The 16195-nt window shown below is 35.9% G+C and overlaps 1 pseudogene; it reads right to left on the minus strand.

Moving 5' to 3' along the window:
- Positions 1 to 6493: 6493 nt before the first annotated feature.
- Positions 6494 to 7649, minus strand: LOC149119469 (uncharacterized; annotated as a pseudogene).
- Between the last annotated feature and the right edge of the window lie 8546 nt (positions 7650 to 16195).

The following is a 16195-nucleotide window of genomic DNA, read 5'->3' on the forward strand; positions in this document are numbered from 1 at the left end:
ATATTTTTCCTGGCATTTCTTTTTTAAAATGCCATGGTAAAACCATGCTTCCCATTTACATTCTTATATCAGTATTTAGAAATGAATAAAATATAAAATATAATTACTCTTCTATTAAAATTGAAGCACAAGATAAAGGGTGGACAGTATGCTTTCCCATAAAACCCTCTCTTGGATTTTCTTCTTATACCTTGACCTCATTGAATTGACTACTGAAGAACTTGACTTTTGTTTATGTTCTTGCTTTGTTCCCCTGGCTACAAACTGTAACATAGTGGTTTCAGTTAAGCTTTTGATAATGTCATCAAATCAAAAGCTGTCATTGATGTGTGACTTAGTTAAATCATGTTTCCATCTCTAATTTCCATCTCTGCTGATGTTGGTCACTCAGATGCCTTATCTATTTGACTCTAGTGGCTCCAGGCTTTCATAGGGCTCCTGTTTTTCCAGGCATAAAGAGTCAGTAAGTTCCATCTTCCAAACCCTTTGAGATACTATGGTTTACTGAATAAGATCTGGATGGCAATACCTTCAAAATCTATACAATTCACTTGGAAGATGCCTTTAACTTGCTGTGGTTTCAGTAGTCGTCTGTGGCTGTTGAAGTCAGATGCTATTTTATACTTCCTTTGAATTATGTTTGATTTTATAAAGCAATATGTAAAGGATACTGTGCTATCAAAGAAAATCCATTGCTGAATGAGGAGAATCTCTGACCCAAAGCTTCAGTTTAATAAGCTACACAGTTAAGAAAATAGGTAAATGCTGCCTGCATAGTAGACTCCCTGACATGATACAATAGGTTACAGGAAGGCCCCAGTTAAACCAAGCTTAGGAGTGTGCTGGCCTGCGGCATAATGAACTGGGTTTTCCTGAAACAGAGAGTGGGAATGCGGGGGACAAGGAGGCAAAGAATGGAGCCAAGACAAGTCCTGATCAAGGCTCCTTTATTGAACAAATCCAGTAGTATTTAAACATGACCAGTTACTTACAAGAAGGAGCACAAAAGATTTACATATCAAAAAATGCTTTTAAGGTTACAATAAAACACTTAGGTGATAAATGCAGGTTTCAGGTGTGACTGATTATCTATATTATCTCTTGTGAGAGGTTTAGGTTCTTCCTGCCTCTTCCTGGAATCTCCCTAGCCCAATTATCTGTGCCAGGAAGTCTCCATTCATATGTTTAAGTGTAAACAAAGGGACTGACTACCTGTGGCTGCCCACAAGGAGACAGTAAATGGCCTTCTGTATGATTCAAGATGATTAATATGGAACTATTTCACATTGTGTACACATATATATTTGTTGGTATCTTCTGTCCATCTTAGAGAAAAGCTGATATTCAGTCAGTACCCATTGACTAGCCTCTCCTTTGAGTAGTTGAGCTTCTGGTTAGTATGATTGCTACCATACTAGTTATGAAATACATTTCCACTTGGTATACATGCCAAATTACATGCATGCTCAAATACCCAACATAAAATATTAGAGTTTTTGCAAATGATCTATGCACATCCTCTTGCATACTTTAAGTAATCTCTAAATATATTATGGTGTAGAATACCATGTAAATTCTTTGTAAATACTTTTCAAACTGTATTGTTCATGACATACTGACAAGATGAAAAAAATCTGTATCTATTCAAAACAGATGTAACCACTGCAGGCCTAACTAAATATTACATGTTATTAACAGTGCAACTTAATTTATGTGAATATCTGTTCTTTGTGGATGATTGAAGTAAATGATGGCCTTCATAAATATCTATGTATGTATGAACTCTGGGATAATTCACATTTTATACCTAAATAAACTTTATAGTTCTCTGGTTCATTTGTATGTTTTTAATTTCAGCTACAGATTAAAATTCTATGAAGTCACATATGATTGAAAGTAGAAGATACTATTTAAAGGTGAAAATGCTACTATAATGTCATTTTCATGAACTGTTGAAAAAGTTTCAAGATTTGGAAATATTTTGAGCACCACTTAAATTTGAGAGTAGTTTACATAAGCACTTTCTGTGAGGTTATTTTTGAAATTTTTTTCATGTTTTGATGAATTTTAAAAACAGGATACAAATATCATTTCAGAGTTTTCTTCCAAGGATGCATAGGTATTTAATGCTCTGTGAAGTTCATTGGATCTAAGTTCTAACCTCAAATATCATTTCAGTCCTAAGTGCTGCCAAATTTTTCAGTTCCATCATAAATCATCCTAGGATGAGGGTTACAAATAAATTGTTTGGTTAATATAGTATCTTCTGTTTTTTACTGTCTTTTAATTTTAAGACCTTCTAGCAATTGTTTCTTCCCCAAATTCATTTCAACACACAAAGATACATAAAGGATTCATAGAATTTTTGGTGGTAAACATCATGAAACACATACATGGAATAGCATTAAATTTTAAATTTCTATTTCTCATTATTCTAAGGAAGATTAAGATAAAATTACACTGGTGCCACAGCTCACTAGGCTAATTCTCTGCCTGTGGCACCAGCACCCTGGGTTCTAGTCCCGATTAGGGCACTGGATTCTGTCCTGGTTGCTCCTCTTCCAGTCCAGTTCTCTGCTGTGGCCCAGGAGTGCAGTGGAGGATGGCCCAAGTCCTTGGATCCTGCACCTTTGGGCCCTGCACCTGGCTCCTGGCTTTGGATCAGTGGTGTGTGCTGGCTGCAGCACACTGGCCGTAGTGGCCATTTGGGGGGTGAACCATCGGAAGGAAGACCTTTCTTTCTGTCTCTCTGTCTAACTCTGCCCATCCAAAAAAATAAATAAATAAAATTACACCATTTTAGCTTCATAAAATCTTATCTAAAGCTTATAAGACATAGACACACAATCATTTTTGTATTAATTATCAGAGTTAGACGTGATAGTTTTCATCATGTTGCTTAAATCTTTAATTTCACTTAGACAGTTCTTTTAATTGTGTTCATTTAATTGACAGAGAGAATGAAATATTGCTATTCACAATAGCTACAAAAGTTACACATCTTGGAATAAATTTAACAAAGGATCTCATAGTCCTCTATGAAGAAAATTACAAACATTAAGGAAAGCAGAAGACATAAAAATGGAAAAATCAGCCATGTTTATAGATTGGAAGAATCAATATTATCAGATCTTATAGAAGAAACACAATTCACTTATTAATAAAATATATGTGATGCTTAGATATATCTACCTATATCTATATGTAGTCTTAATCCATGACTTTAATCAAATACAGATAAAATGTATTCAAAATATATTTACATTGACATGTAATATATAGTTAGGCCTACAATGGTTGCATCTGTATTGAACAGACACAAAGTTTTCTGTCTCATGATTATGACATAAAAGATGAAGTATGACAAATACTAATAATTAATATTGCCTAAGTTACTCATGGTATTTTAGAGATTATTTGATAGTCAGGAGGTTGCACATATACTTTAAGCAAATACCATGCCATTTACTATCAAGTACTAGGGTATCCATGGAGTTTGGTGGCCCCAGTATCCTGGAACAAGTAATCCACAAAAATCAAAGAGAAATATTAGCTAGCAGCAAGCATTCTAACTATAAGCTCAACTACTCAAAATAGAGGCCATTCAATATGAACTGACTGAATGTCAGCATTGCTCTCTGATAAACATTCCAATAGTTAGGTGACATAAATGTACACAACAAAAAATTGCTCCATATTAATTTTCTTTAATTATACAAGATGCATTTTATTGGCTCCCAAGTTTGTGTTAAGGGGTCAATCCTGTGACCTAATGTGCTCCTTAATTGTATCATATTACTTATACCACTATGCGGTAAGTGCCCATTTTCTTACATGTGCACCTTATTTGACTGAAGGTTAGAGTCAGAGACTCTTTTCATTTAGCATTGAATCACCATTTTGAAAACAATTGTTTGCTTTTTTGTCTACCTTTTAAAGCTTTTATTTAATGAATGCAAATTTTATAGGTACAACTTTAGGAAAATAGTGAATTTTCCCCCTATAATCATCCTCCCACCCCCACTCTTGTCCCACCTCCTATTCCCTCTCCTATCTCAATTTTCATTAAGATTCAGTTTTAATTAACTTTATATATAGAAGACCAACTCTATAGTAAGTAAAGATTTCAGCAGTTTGCACCCGCATACTCATACAACATATAAAATACTGTTGGAGAACAGGCTTTGCAGTTAATTCTCATTGTATAACTCATTAAGGGCAGAGGTCTTACATGGGGAGTAAGTTCACAGTGACTTCTGTTTTCAGTGATCACTCAAGACTCTTGAAATGAGCTGACAAGGATATGGAAGACTTTTGTGACCACAAACTCCATCAGTATTTAGACAAGACCATAAACAAAGTGGAAGTTCTTTTCTCCCTTCAGAGAAAAGTACATCCTTCTTTGATGGCCCCTTCTTTCCACTTGAGTATCACTCAAAGAGATCCTTCATTTAGAACATTTTCTGCCACACTGTCTTGGCTTTCCATTCCTGAAATGCTTTCATGGGCTTTTCAGCCACATGTGAATGCCTTAAGGGCTGATTCTGAGATCAGAGTATTACTCAAGGTGATTGTCATTCTGAGTCTGCTGTGTGGACCGCTTCCCATGTTGGATATTCACTCCTTTTTAATTCTGTCTATTATTATTACCAGGCACTTGATGCTATTTATATGATCTCTTTAAAATTTAATCCTATTTATATGTTCACTTTAACACTTAACATGATCACTTTAACAATTAAGATGGCATTTTTACCACCAATTCTAATGGGGTATGGGGTCTCATGACAATTTTGTAAACTGTACCCTTAGAAGTAAGTCTGTAGGAATGTATGCAGAAATATACAGCATTACAGCTACAGATTTCCTCCTCCCTCTCTTATCCCCACTCTTATTTTTCACTGATATTTTCAATTGACTTTATATACATCTGATTAGCTCTATGTTAAGTTAAGAGTTCAACAAATAATACGAAGAATAAAAATCGTTTATTTGAAAGTTGGAACTATACAAAAAGAGAGAGAGAGAGGTATAGAGGGTTCTTCTATCCACTGATTCACTCCCAGATGACTGGAACAATTAAGGCAGGGCCAGATCAAAGCTGGGATCCAAGACAATCTTCCAAGTCGCCCACATTTTAGAAGGGATCCACAAAACTGGCCATCTACTACTGCTTTTCCAAAGCCATTAGTAGGGAGTAGGTTCATAAATAGAGCAGTCAGAACATAGACAAGTGCACATATGGGATAATGGTATTGCAGGCAGTGGTTTTACTCACTACCCTAATATGGTAGATTCTTGAAGCACCTTTCATGTCATAGTATCCTATATATATCATTTTATAAAGTCAGTTATAATTCCAATGTCTTATAAAAAATCTGACTTCAACAGCCACAGATGAACACTGAAATCATTGCAAGTTAAAGTCATTTCTCAAGTGAATTGTAAGGATTTTGAAGGTATTGCTCTCCAAATCTTATTCAGTAAACCACAGAATCTTAGAGGATTATAAAAGATGGGATTTAATGACTCTTCAGACCTGTATAAACAATAGCCCCATGGAAGCCTGAAGTTTACTGGAATCAGTTAAGACATTGTGAGTCACTACTAAGAATATAAATTGATTTTTACACATTTTTCCAGAAAAATTCAGGTACATACATTTTTAGCAAAATATTGAAGAAAAAATTTGTTAAATTATATCTGAGTGGTCAAAATTAGCAGAGATGAAAATTAGATATGGAGGTATGGCTTAACTAAGACACAGATCAATTCCCATTATTGATTTGATGGCATTTTTACAAATTTAAGTACCACTTGTATTCCAATCAATATCTTGGGAATAAAACAAGGATATAAGCATAAGTCAATTTGTTCAAATCCAAATCAATTAGGTCAAGGCATAAGAAGAAAATTCAGAAGAAAAAATTAAGGAAACAACCTTTCCTTCTTTTATTGTGTACCCCAATGTGGTAAAAGAGTAAATGAATTTGTAACAAACCAATTTTTTATATAATTGGAATTTCTAAATGTTGGTGTCCCAATTAAATTAGAAGATATAGTAAAATTAACATAAACATCTTTTTTTTTTTTTGCATTCTAACCCTAGGTTTATTCAACACAGTTCTCCCACTATACACAACAAAGCACTAACACAACAGTTATCTAAAATGCTACAAACTTACAAAACTCAAAACAGGAATTTGATAGTACTTTTATTGTACAGTACTATCAATACAATAAAAGCCAAAAAGAGCAATGTACACATTGCCAAGGTAACCAGCAAGCCCACCATGAGTGGCAGGTGCCAATGGGGGGTTTCTATGATGAACCTGCAGAGCGGGCTCTCAGCTCACTCACCAACGTCAATGAGTGATGGGACCTGGAGAGGGGTGTGAGGAGTATGTGGAGAGACAGAGCCATTTGTGGCCACCCCTCTGGGTCAACAGTAGCTGGTTGTAGGACAGCAGTGCCCAGCAAGGGTGTGAGCAGGCTACAGCCTGGCCCAGGCCACCTGTGGAAGGGTCACTGCAGGTGGAGCTTCATTGTACCAGAAGTCTCGCTTGTCCCTGCTGAAGGGACTCTTGGGAACCAGGAATGGGTGAGCTTTCTGGCTCTGAAACTGGAGGGCATCTTCCCAGGCACAACCCCACACCCTCAAGGCTCTGCAGCCAGAACTCGACCTGCAGAGAAAATGACTCCACTGTGGACACTGAAGCCTGCCTGCATGAGGAATTCCCTTTCCTACGCAGCCTTTTCTGGCTAGAAAAGCGACAGAACTGAGGTGGCTGAGATACAAGTTACAGGGACATGAGTTTCGCTGGGAAGAGTTGGAGCTGGAGCTGCTCCTGTGATGGCGGTGGCCAGGAGAGCAAGATCGCCAGTGCACGGGAGACCTGGCCTCGGGGAGGAGACCTTCTCATGCGTGGGGGGTGACCCGTGCCACATAGGAGGTGACAGAAGCATTCTCCTGGGAGGACTGAATCCCCAAGGGGGCGGCCTGGGCCAGGAGGCCAGCACAGCAGTAGCAGTGATTTCCTGGCCATCAATTTGTGCTCCATTCATGTGCTTCAGGGCCTTCTCAGCCTCCTCAAACCCCACACAGGCATAGCCTTTGGACAGATGGGTGCATCCTGTCGACAGGCATGTCAATCATTTTAATCTTCCCATAGGTGGAAAATATCTCCATGATGTGGTCCTTGGTCATGTTCCTGGTGAGCCTCCCAATGTGCACTTTGGTGGGTTTAGGGGATGGGTTCCGTCTTTTCCTTTGCTTTCCATCTCTTTAAGGTGGTTTGGATTTGGAGCCCAAGTGCCTTCTGTTGTGCCTGCGCCAGGAGGCACTCCAGGAGCCAGAGGAACTGCTGGAGCTGGAGCTGAGGAGTGGCTTGAAGCCGAGGTGGAGCTGGAGCCCTTGCTGGTGCTGGAGCCCAAGCTGGAGCTGCAGCTGGAAGGAGACCTGGTGCTGCTGCTACCGCTGGAAGCACTGCACCGCTTTCACGCCTGGTCCTGGCCGGGGTCCTTCTCACTGGACTCCTTGGTGGCCCTTTTATCTTTAGAGCGGTCCTTAGACTTCTCATCAGAGCAGTCTTTTTATTATTTCCTTTGACTCCTAGCAAGCTCTTCTTTTTCACTCCTGATAAATCCATTCTGCCCTTCTGAGGTGCTCAAAGCAGCAATGGTGGCCTTGCTTTTCTGAACTTCCACTTCTAACTCAATTCTGAGAAACGATCCCTAATTGATTGCAATTTATGCCAAAGAGCAGCACCTTCCCACCACCGCCACCCCCTCCCGCTCTCATGGGCCGCTCAACATAAACATCTTTAAAATGAAATGTCTGTAAGATTTTTCATGTGTTTTTAATTACTTCAAACGCTACATGGAGAAATGAAATATCCATGAGAATATAAAAGTCAAGAAATATATGAATGAGATGATTACCTGTCTGAGAATTCTGCTAATTCAGTGCACCTTTAATCTTAGCATGATAAATAAAAACAATAGAAATGCAACAAAAATCTAATTCAATGTAGAACTACTTGGAAATGATGCTTGAATTACATTCCATACCCTCTCTTAAAATATACAAAAGCTGAATAATAATTATTTTCTTATTGTTATTGCCTATATAAATATCTTACATTCAATTGTCATATAACTGCCACCAGTACATTTAATGTAGTTTTGTGCTATTATTAATAATAATTATTATTAATCACTATATAGCTGGCACTTACCTGAATGGATAGTGACCATGCAATGTATAATAATGGTTAACTAGAAAATTGGTTGAGTCTCTAGTACTCTTATAAGTTCACTCAAATGTTTCCCAAAGAGCTTCACCCTTTATGAAAATTTAATGTAATGTTTATTAATTTAAGTAGTCATCAATGAATAAGTCAAATGGAGTGTTTCATATGAAGTCAAAAGCATCACTTTTATACACATATTACAGAATATTTATGCAGTAACACTTGACTAACTAGAATTTATTGTAGTTGTATTTGAATTTTTAGAAACAAGATCTATTATGGAGTCTTTTCATACACAAATGCCAATATCAACAGTTACATTTTAAATAATCTTCTAATTTCAAAGCAGCAAAAAGCTGGTATTTTGATCATGCAAAGATCAGCAAGTGGATAAATTAGCTCTATTATGATACATCATACATAAAAGCCTGAATTTTACAAATGTCAAACCCCCAAATTACATAGTACTACAAAGTCATGCCACTGTTTTACACTAATTCTACTAAAATAATAAAGTTACATATAGTATCAGAAAATTTCTTACACTATTGGCAGGGCACTCATCCTCCTGATGGGGGACTCCTATGTATTTTTGGAGAGCTTTCCCAGACTTATTTCCAATTTGTGCACTTAATGAAAGGCACAAGACGTTTTACTTTAGAAGTTCTTCATGTTTACATCAAATGGATTGGCCACCCTCAAAAAGATCAGTACTCTGGTTTCTTGATATCAATGTTAAACTTTCAAAAATACAACCTTATCCTATCCAATCCTTCTTGATAATTGAGTGTTCTCTCACTGTCACAATTTTAAGTACAAGAGCTTTTGTGCTTGTGTCTCAAAACTATCAGTTTGACCCTTAATATAAGATAACTGGGTCATTCAAAAAACATACTGAACCACAACCATATGGCTTCAGGAAAATGTTCTGGTTTTGCTCCATCGAAGTGATAGCTAATGTTCATGATATTTCCAAACAATGTGGTTCCTTGGGTCTTTGTATGATCATCTAAATTATCTAAATTTAAATTGAAATGATTTAAATCCAGAAGACTTGCATGTTCTTGACCTTTTAGTTCTTGTTTAGAAGGGGCCAAATTAGCTGATTTGAAGAGAATAATGTTTCTTTTTTCTCATCCATACAGTGGATCCCCTCTCTCACCATTGCTACTTAACATAGTCCTGCTAGTATTAGCCACAGCCACTAGGCAATAAAAAGAGACTAAATTGAAACAAATTAGCAAAGAGGAATCCAAACTACCCCTATTTGATGACATGGTTCTATATATAGAGGATCCAAAAGACTTCACTGAGAGTTTGGTAGAGTGGCAGGATATAAAATCAACACACAAAATTCAATAACCTTTGCATTCAACCACAATACCAGGGCCAGTGCTGTGGCAAACCAGGTAAAGCCACTTTCTGCAGTGCCGGCACCCCCTCTTGGCCCCACTTGAGACCCTGCTGTTCCATTTCTGATCCAGCTCTCTGCTATGCCCTGAAAAAGCAGTAGAAGATGGCCCAAGTCCTTGGGACCCTGCACCCATGTGGGAGACCTGGAAGAAGCTCCTGGCTCCTTCCTTTGGATCAAGGCAACTCTGGCCATTGAGGCCATCTGGGGAGTGAACCAGTGGATGGAAAACCTCTCTCTCTCTCTCTCTCTCTCTCTCTCTCTCTCTCTCTCTCTCTCTCTCTCTCCCCCTCCCTCCCTCTCTCTCCCTGCCTCTCCTCTCTGCAACTGTGACTTTCAAGCAAAATAAATAAATCTTAAAAAATAATGTTTGTGGTCAGCAAGATAACATTTCTTAAAAATACAAACACAATACCATGGATGAGAAACTACTCATAAGATTAACCTCATGCATAACAGACACAAAAAATAAATTATTGGATTGAATTTAACTAAGGATGCCAAAAATCTCTAAGAAGAAAATTACAAAATGCTAAACAAAGAGTAAGAATATATAAAATGGGAAAATCTTTCAAGATTAGAAGATTCAATATTATCAAAATTCTATATGACCAAAATAATTCTAGAGATTCAATGTGATCAGCATCAAAATATCAACAACATTCTTATATAGGAATGTTCTTTCTATACACTATTTGCATAAGGCTTTCTTCATAAAATGATGTTGTGTTTTATAAAATGCTTCTTCTGCATCTATTAAGATCATCTTTTTTATTTTGTTCATCAGTTTGTTAATGTGATATATCACATTTCTTTACTTGAGAATGTTGATTCATCCTTTCATACCAGGGATAAATCCCAATTTGTCTAGGTGAGTGATCTTTCTAATGTGTTTTGGATTAGATTGGCTAATATTTGGATGGAGATTTTTGCATCTATGTCCATCTGGAATATTGATCTATAATTCTCTTTCTCTAGAGTATTTTTTTCTGCCTTAGGAATTAAGGTAATATAGGCTTCATAGAAGGAGTCTGGGATGATTCCTGCCCTTTCACTTGTTTGAAGAACTGGAATTATCTTTTCTTTAAATAGCTGAAAGAATTCCACAGGGAGAATCTGTGGTCCAGGGCTTTACATTTTTGGGAGGGTCTTTATCACTGATTCAATCCTTGTCTAGGATGTTGCTTTGTTTAGGTTTTCTCTGTCTTCTTGACTCAATTTGGTATCTTGTATGTGTTCAGGACTCTTTCCATTTCTTCCGGGTTTCCTGATTTGCTGTCACACAGCTCTATGTAGTAATTTCTGATGATTATTTTTATTTACACAATATCTTTTGTTAATTTTTCTTTTACACCTCTGGTTTTATTGATATGGGCTTTCTCCCTCTTTTTTTGCTTCATTAGCCAATGGTATATCGATTCTGTTTGTTTTCCCAAAAAATAAGCTGTTCATTTTACTGATCTTTTGGAATTTTTGTTTCAATTTTTCTTCTCTAATTTCAATTATTTCTTTGTTCTAGGTTCTTTATATACATGGATAGAGCATTTATTTGGTACCTTTCCAATTTTTTTCATGTAGACAAAAATTTCTATAAACTTCTATCATAATACTTCTTTTGCTGTATCCCATAAGTTTTGATAATTATCATCTTCATTCATTTATAGAAATTTTTTATTTCCCTGTTGATTTCTTCTATGATGCAGTGTTCATTCAGGAGCATGTTGCTCAGTCTCCATGTGTTTCTATATGATCTGGAGATTCTTGAGTTGGGGTTTTTCAGCTTCATTCCATTCTGGTCACAGAAGGTACATGGTATGATTTCACTTTTTTTTTTAATTTGCTGAGACTTGCTTTATGGCCTAGCATATGGTCTATCCTAGATAAAGTTCCATGTAATGATGAGAAGAATATGTATTCTGCTGCTGTGGAGTAAAAAGTTCTGTTGGGGCTGGTGCTGTGGTGCAGCATGTAAAAGCCCTGGCCTGAAGCATTGGCATCCCATATGGGAGCTGGTTCTACCATGGCTGCTCCTCTTTTGATCCAGCTCTCTGTTATGGCCTGGGAAAGCAGTGGAAGATGGCCCAAGTCCTTGGGCCCCTACAACCACGTAGGGGAGCCAGAAGTTCCTGGGTCCTGGCTTCAGATAGGCATTAATCCAGCTGTTGTGGCAATCTGAGGAGTGAACTAGGGGATGGAAGACCCCTCTATATATATCTCTACCTCTCTCTGTCTTTCAAATAAAATAAAACTTTGACATTGTATCAAACTCTTTTTTCAAATGATGTTCCATAACAACATTTTAAATGACTTTATGCAATCAGTAATATAAGAGCAGACATTACTACTAAAATTAATAAGTAGACTAAAAAAAGCCATCAAGACAATAATGTATTGTTGATAAAATATCTTAGATTTCATGAAAGAGATACTTTAAAATGAGATAAAAATATCAAGAAAGCATGCATTTATCTGCATCATTAGAAAATTAACTATATGTTTTGGTGAACATGACCAGAAAAAAACCTTATTTACTGTTTGTTCTCACAGTTTTAGTTACTAAAATTCATTGCACTTACAAAAACATAAAAGTCAACCTGTAAAGTCTAATTATAGCTGTATTTGCTTCTGCACTGGTCACATGCTATTAAATAATTTTTTTTAACTTTTATTTAATGAATGTAAATTTCCAAAAAACAACTTTTGGATTATAGTGGTTTTTCTCCCATAACCACCCTCCCTCCTGTAACCATCCCATCTCCCACTCCCTCTCCCATCCCATTCTTCATCAAGATTCATTTTCAATTATCTTTATATACAAAAGATGAGTTTAGTAGATACTAAGTAAAGATTTCAACAGTTTGCACCCACACAGAAACACAAAGTATAAAGTACTGCTTGAGTACTAGTTATACCATTATTTCACATAGTACAACACATGAAGGACAGAGATCCTACATGGGGAGTAAGTGCACGGTGACTGCTGTTGTTTATTTAACAATTGACACTCTTTATTTTTTCTTTCCAAATCTTCAGAGAAATTTTATTTGCCAGTGATAGAAAAGAACACTGCACAGTGGGCCATGTTCCCAGAAAACCAGAATTAAATTACCATTAACTTCAAATCCAAAGACATGTACATGACCACAGGATATTTCCATCAACAATTAAAATTAAGTGAAGACCAGCCCAATATTTATTCTATACACCTCCCATTCACTGCAATTGAGGATATCTTGGGGATTTTTTTTTAACCAATAACTAGATTCTGTGAATATATAAGATAATCCAAAAGCAAGACAGATTTCTAATGACTGCCAAATGTCTATTTAAAAGCTATTAAGTGAAAAATGAAATGGAGGACACTCACAATAATTCTTGGACTCCTGGAGATCCTAAGACATGCTACAAAAATAGGTCTTTATTCTTAGGAAAATAGTCAGAGCTAGCTTCCTTATGCTATACATAAAATCTTAATATCAGAGGCAGTACAGATAGTACAGATAGTTTTGAACTGATCTCCAAACAAGCACAAATCCACTATGTTTAAAAGAACAGTTAATTTGAGGTTTTTGGCAAAAGACAGTACTTCACACATCTAATCCAAATCAAAGAGCCTGCAGACAGTTTTCAGTGAGATGAAAGGAATGAAATAAATATAAATTATATGGATAAATAAATGTCAGACAATTTAAATAAGCTAACGGAACTAATATTTTTAAACAAAAAAACTAGTCAGGTAACAAGCTTTTGTTTCTCAATGTCAGATTCTAAATGTTTACCAGACTACTGTTAATATCATTAAAAACCTAATCTTTGACCCAGAGTGTTGGTAATACTGATTTGCATTTGTAAAAAGATTGTTTTTCCAACTGCAGGCTTCTGGTACTCAAAGGTATTTTAATGTTACTGAAGGCAGGCTGTGGTGCTAACAGAATTTAAGTCTCAAGTACTTTTTTTAAAAAAGTGACAGACTCTAAAGTCAGTCTAATAATTTGCCCAGGTAAAAAATGCAAGAATTGGTTATAACGAGCATATTTAGTGGCATGCCCTATTGAGTGGTATGGTTACTAAGTAATAACTACACCTTAAACACCATCCCAGTCTGTTTCTTTTATGTATTGCTACTTATTCATTAACTTCATACCCACCACTGAGTTCCTATGGTCAGGTAAAAACTTTATGGTATGCACAAAAAACTGTCATGGTGGGTACTGTTCAAAGTTCTAGAGACTGGAACAATCATTTATTGTAGGATTAGCTCCCTCTCCTAAATGCATGAAGCCGTTCTACTTTTCTGTTTCTCCCCTTAAAATAAAGGCTACATGTCATGGTGATCTTTTGCCATATTTTTGATTAACTTTTGGCTACGTGAAAAAACTTGTAGTGAATTTGTCAATTTTGCTCATCTAGCTTGAAGTTAACCTAATTCTTTTCAAATATGTTATACAACGGAATGCCCCAGATTACCCCATTAATCCATTTCTCTGTTGTTCCTATTTTATGAGGAAGATGTTTTATGTTTTTTGTTAAGATTTGTTATCAGTAGAAAAGTTTGTCATGTTACACATGTTACCATGAGAGTGCAACAGCTCTTGTTTGTGAATTCTCCCTTCTTTTTAAACATCTGATTAAGTTGCAAAGGCTGAAAATCTTTCACAAAAAGCATGCTTGGGGGAATAGAGACAACACAGTTTTCTCACAAAGTAACTTTCTGAAAACTGATAAAACTAAATTTATGAACACTTTTGATTGAAAGTAGTCTGCAGAAACAAAATCTTGTGTATGTTTGGGTTAGGTAACTCAAGTTTTCTTTTTAACAATCAGAATGTTTTAAGGAAACATTTTAGATCCCAAGAAAGGGACCTGACTCTTGGATTTAGGACCCTTTCCTTGACAATATGTACAAAATTTCTTTAACTTGCCATGTGTCCATTCTTTGAAGCTGTCAAAGCCAAGAACCCATAAACAAATCACAAATAGCAATAACCTACATTAATTAACATCCCCCCTTTAACATGTTGACATTTTTACTAAAGGATTATTTTTGCATTTCCATTTCTTATATCCCATGACATTCCATATAAATTGCATTATTGCTTTATAGGCCACACAACATTCAAAAGTATGTTTATATGCATTGCCTGTTTTCCTTGATGTCTGTTAACAGTTTGATACTCATTTTACTACAGAAATTTAAGGTTGAAAATACCTGTATTTCTTGCCAGAACTTAATTGTTCACATCACCAATCACTACATGCATATTTAGCTCTGATTATATTGCTCAAAAACTGCACCCATTATCAGAACAGTGCAAATGATATTTAATTTTAAAAGTAATTATAATGGCTTGAATTCAAAGTTATTCAAATGAACACTGTCAAGTAATTTCACTTGAGTGTATACATATTTCATCATCAATGTTTACATTACCCTTCTTTACGTATAACCATCAATTCTTCACAATTTCTTTACATCACTTTTCTTTCCCAAGTCCCCAAACTGAGAATGCCAAATAGTCTTGGAAGTCCACAGCTTCGTATTTTAATGTTTTCTTAAGAACACATTTGTGAACTCACAAAAGTGTTCATCTTTCAACTTTGAAAATGCAGTTTTTAGTTTGTCAAACAATCCTGTTCTAAAATCCCAACAAATAAATATGAGAATTAACTTAAACACCTTGACAGTGTCCCTTAAAAATGGTACGACAGTAAAGTGCCCATAGGCATGGCAATGACCTCTTGGATGGGATCATTTAACTCCTTGGAACTGGAAAATACCAGTACCAAGGATTACACTGAGATTCAATTTTACTGAAGGCTACATTTAGTTTACCCACTTTCCACAACCTAGCATATTCATTATGGTAGAATGAAATGTAAATGTTTTGTGTAGCCCTCAATCTCACACTAAGATTTGAGAGAGATGTACTTTTAAAAAGCATGGGGTAATAATATATAAAATCAGTGGCAGAAAGTTTCATTAAGTACCAAGAACTAATTTTGTCACCCCATACTCATTTTGTAGGTAAGTTTCAACAACCGGCAAGGCACATTTACATATATTCCAATGAATACTTATTGACAAATTTTTAAATTACACTCTATGTCCCAGCTATCCCAGTAACTGACATACAACATACCAAAATGGTTTATTAAGATAACAAAAAACAATTAATGTAAAACATACAGGCTATTGGCAACCACTCTTCTAAAATTATGTAAGTACAAATAAACATACTGAAATGTGTGCAGTTCTAAATTTTTAAACCAGAAGATTTCTACACTAACACACATTTATATTAATACACATAAAAAATAAAAACTTTATTACTAAAATAAGTTACACTCACCTCCAGCTTACAGTATAAAACAATTTTATTTGCAGGAATGTAAAATGATTGTTTGCCATGAGCATTTTGAACATATGACATGTCTAATTTTCTTGTTAAATTTGCATTTACTGGGGAACTGGTGTGTATAAAACCTTAATTAAGTATAAGCTCTGACCTTCATCATGGTGCCTATTGGGATT

The sequence above is a fragment of the Oryctolagus cuniculus genome, chromosome Y (genome assembly GCF_051225735.1).
Source record: "Oryctolagus cuniculus isolate XC-2025 breed Fujian yellow rabbit chromosome Y, ASM5122573v1, whole genome shotgun sequence".
NCBI lineage: Eukaryota > Metazoa > Chordata > Mammalia > Lagomorpha > Leporidae > Oryctolagus > Oryctolagus cuniculus.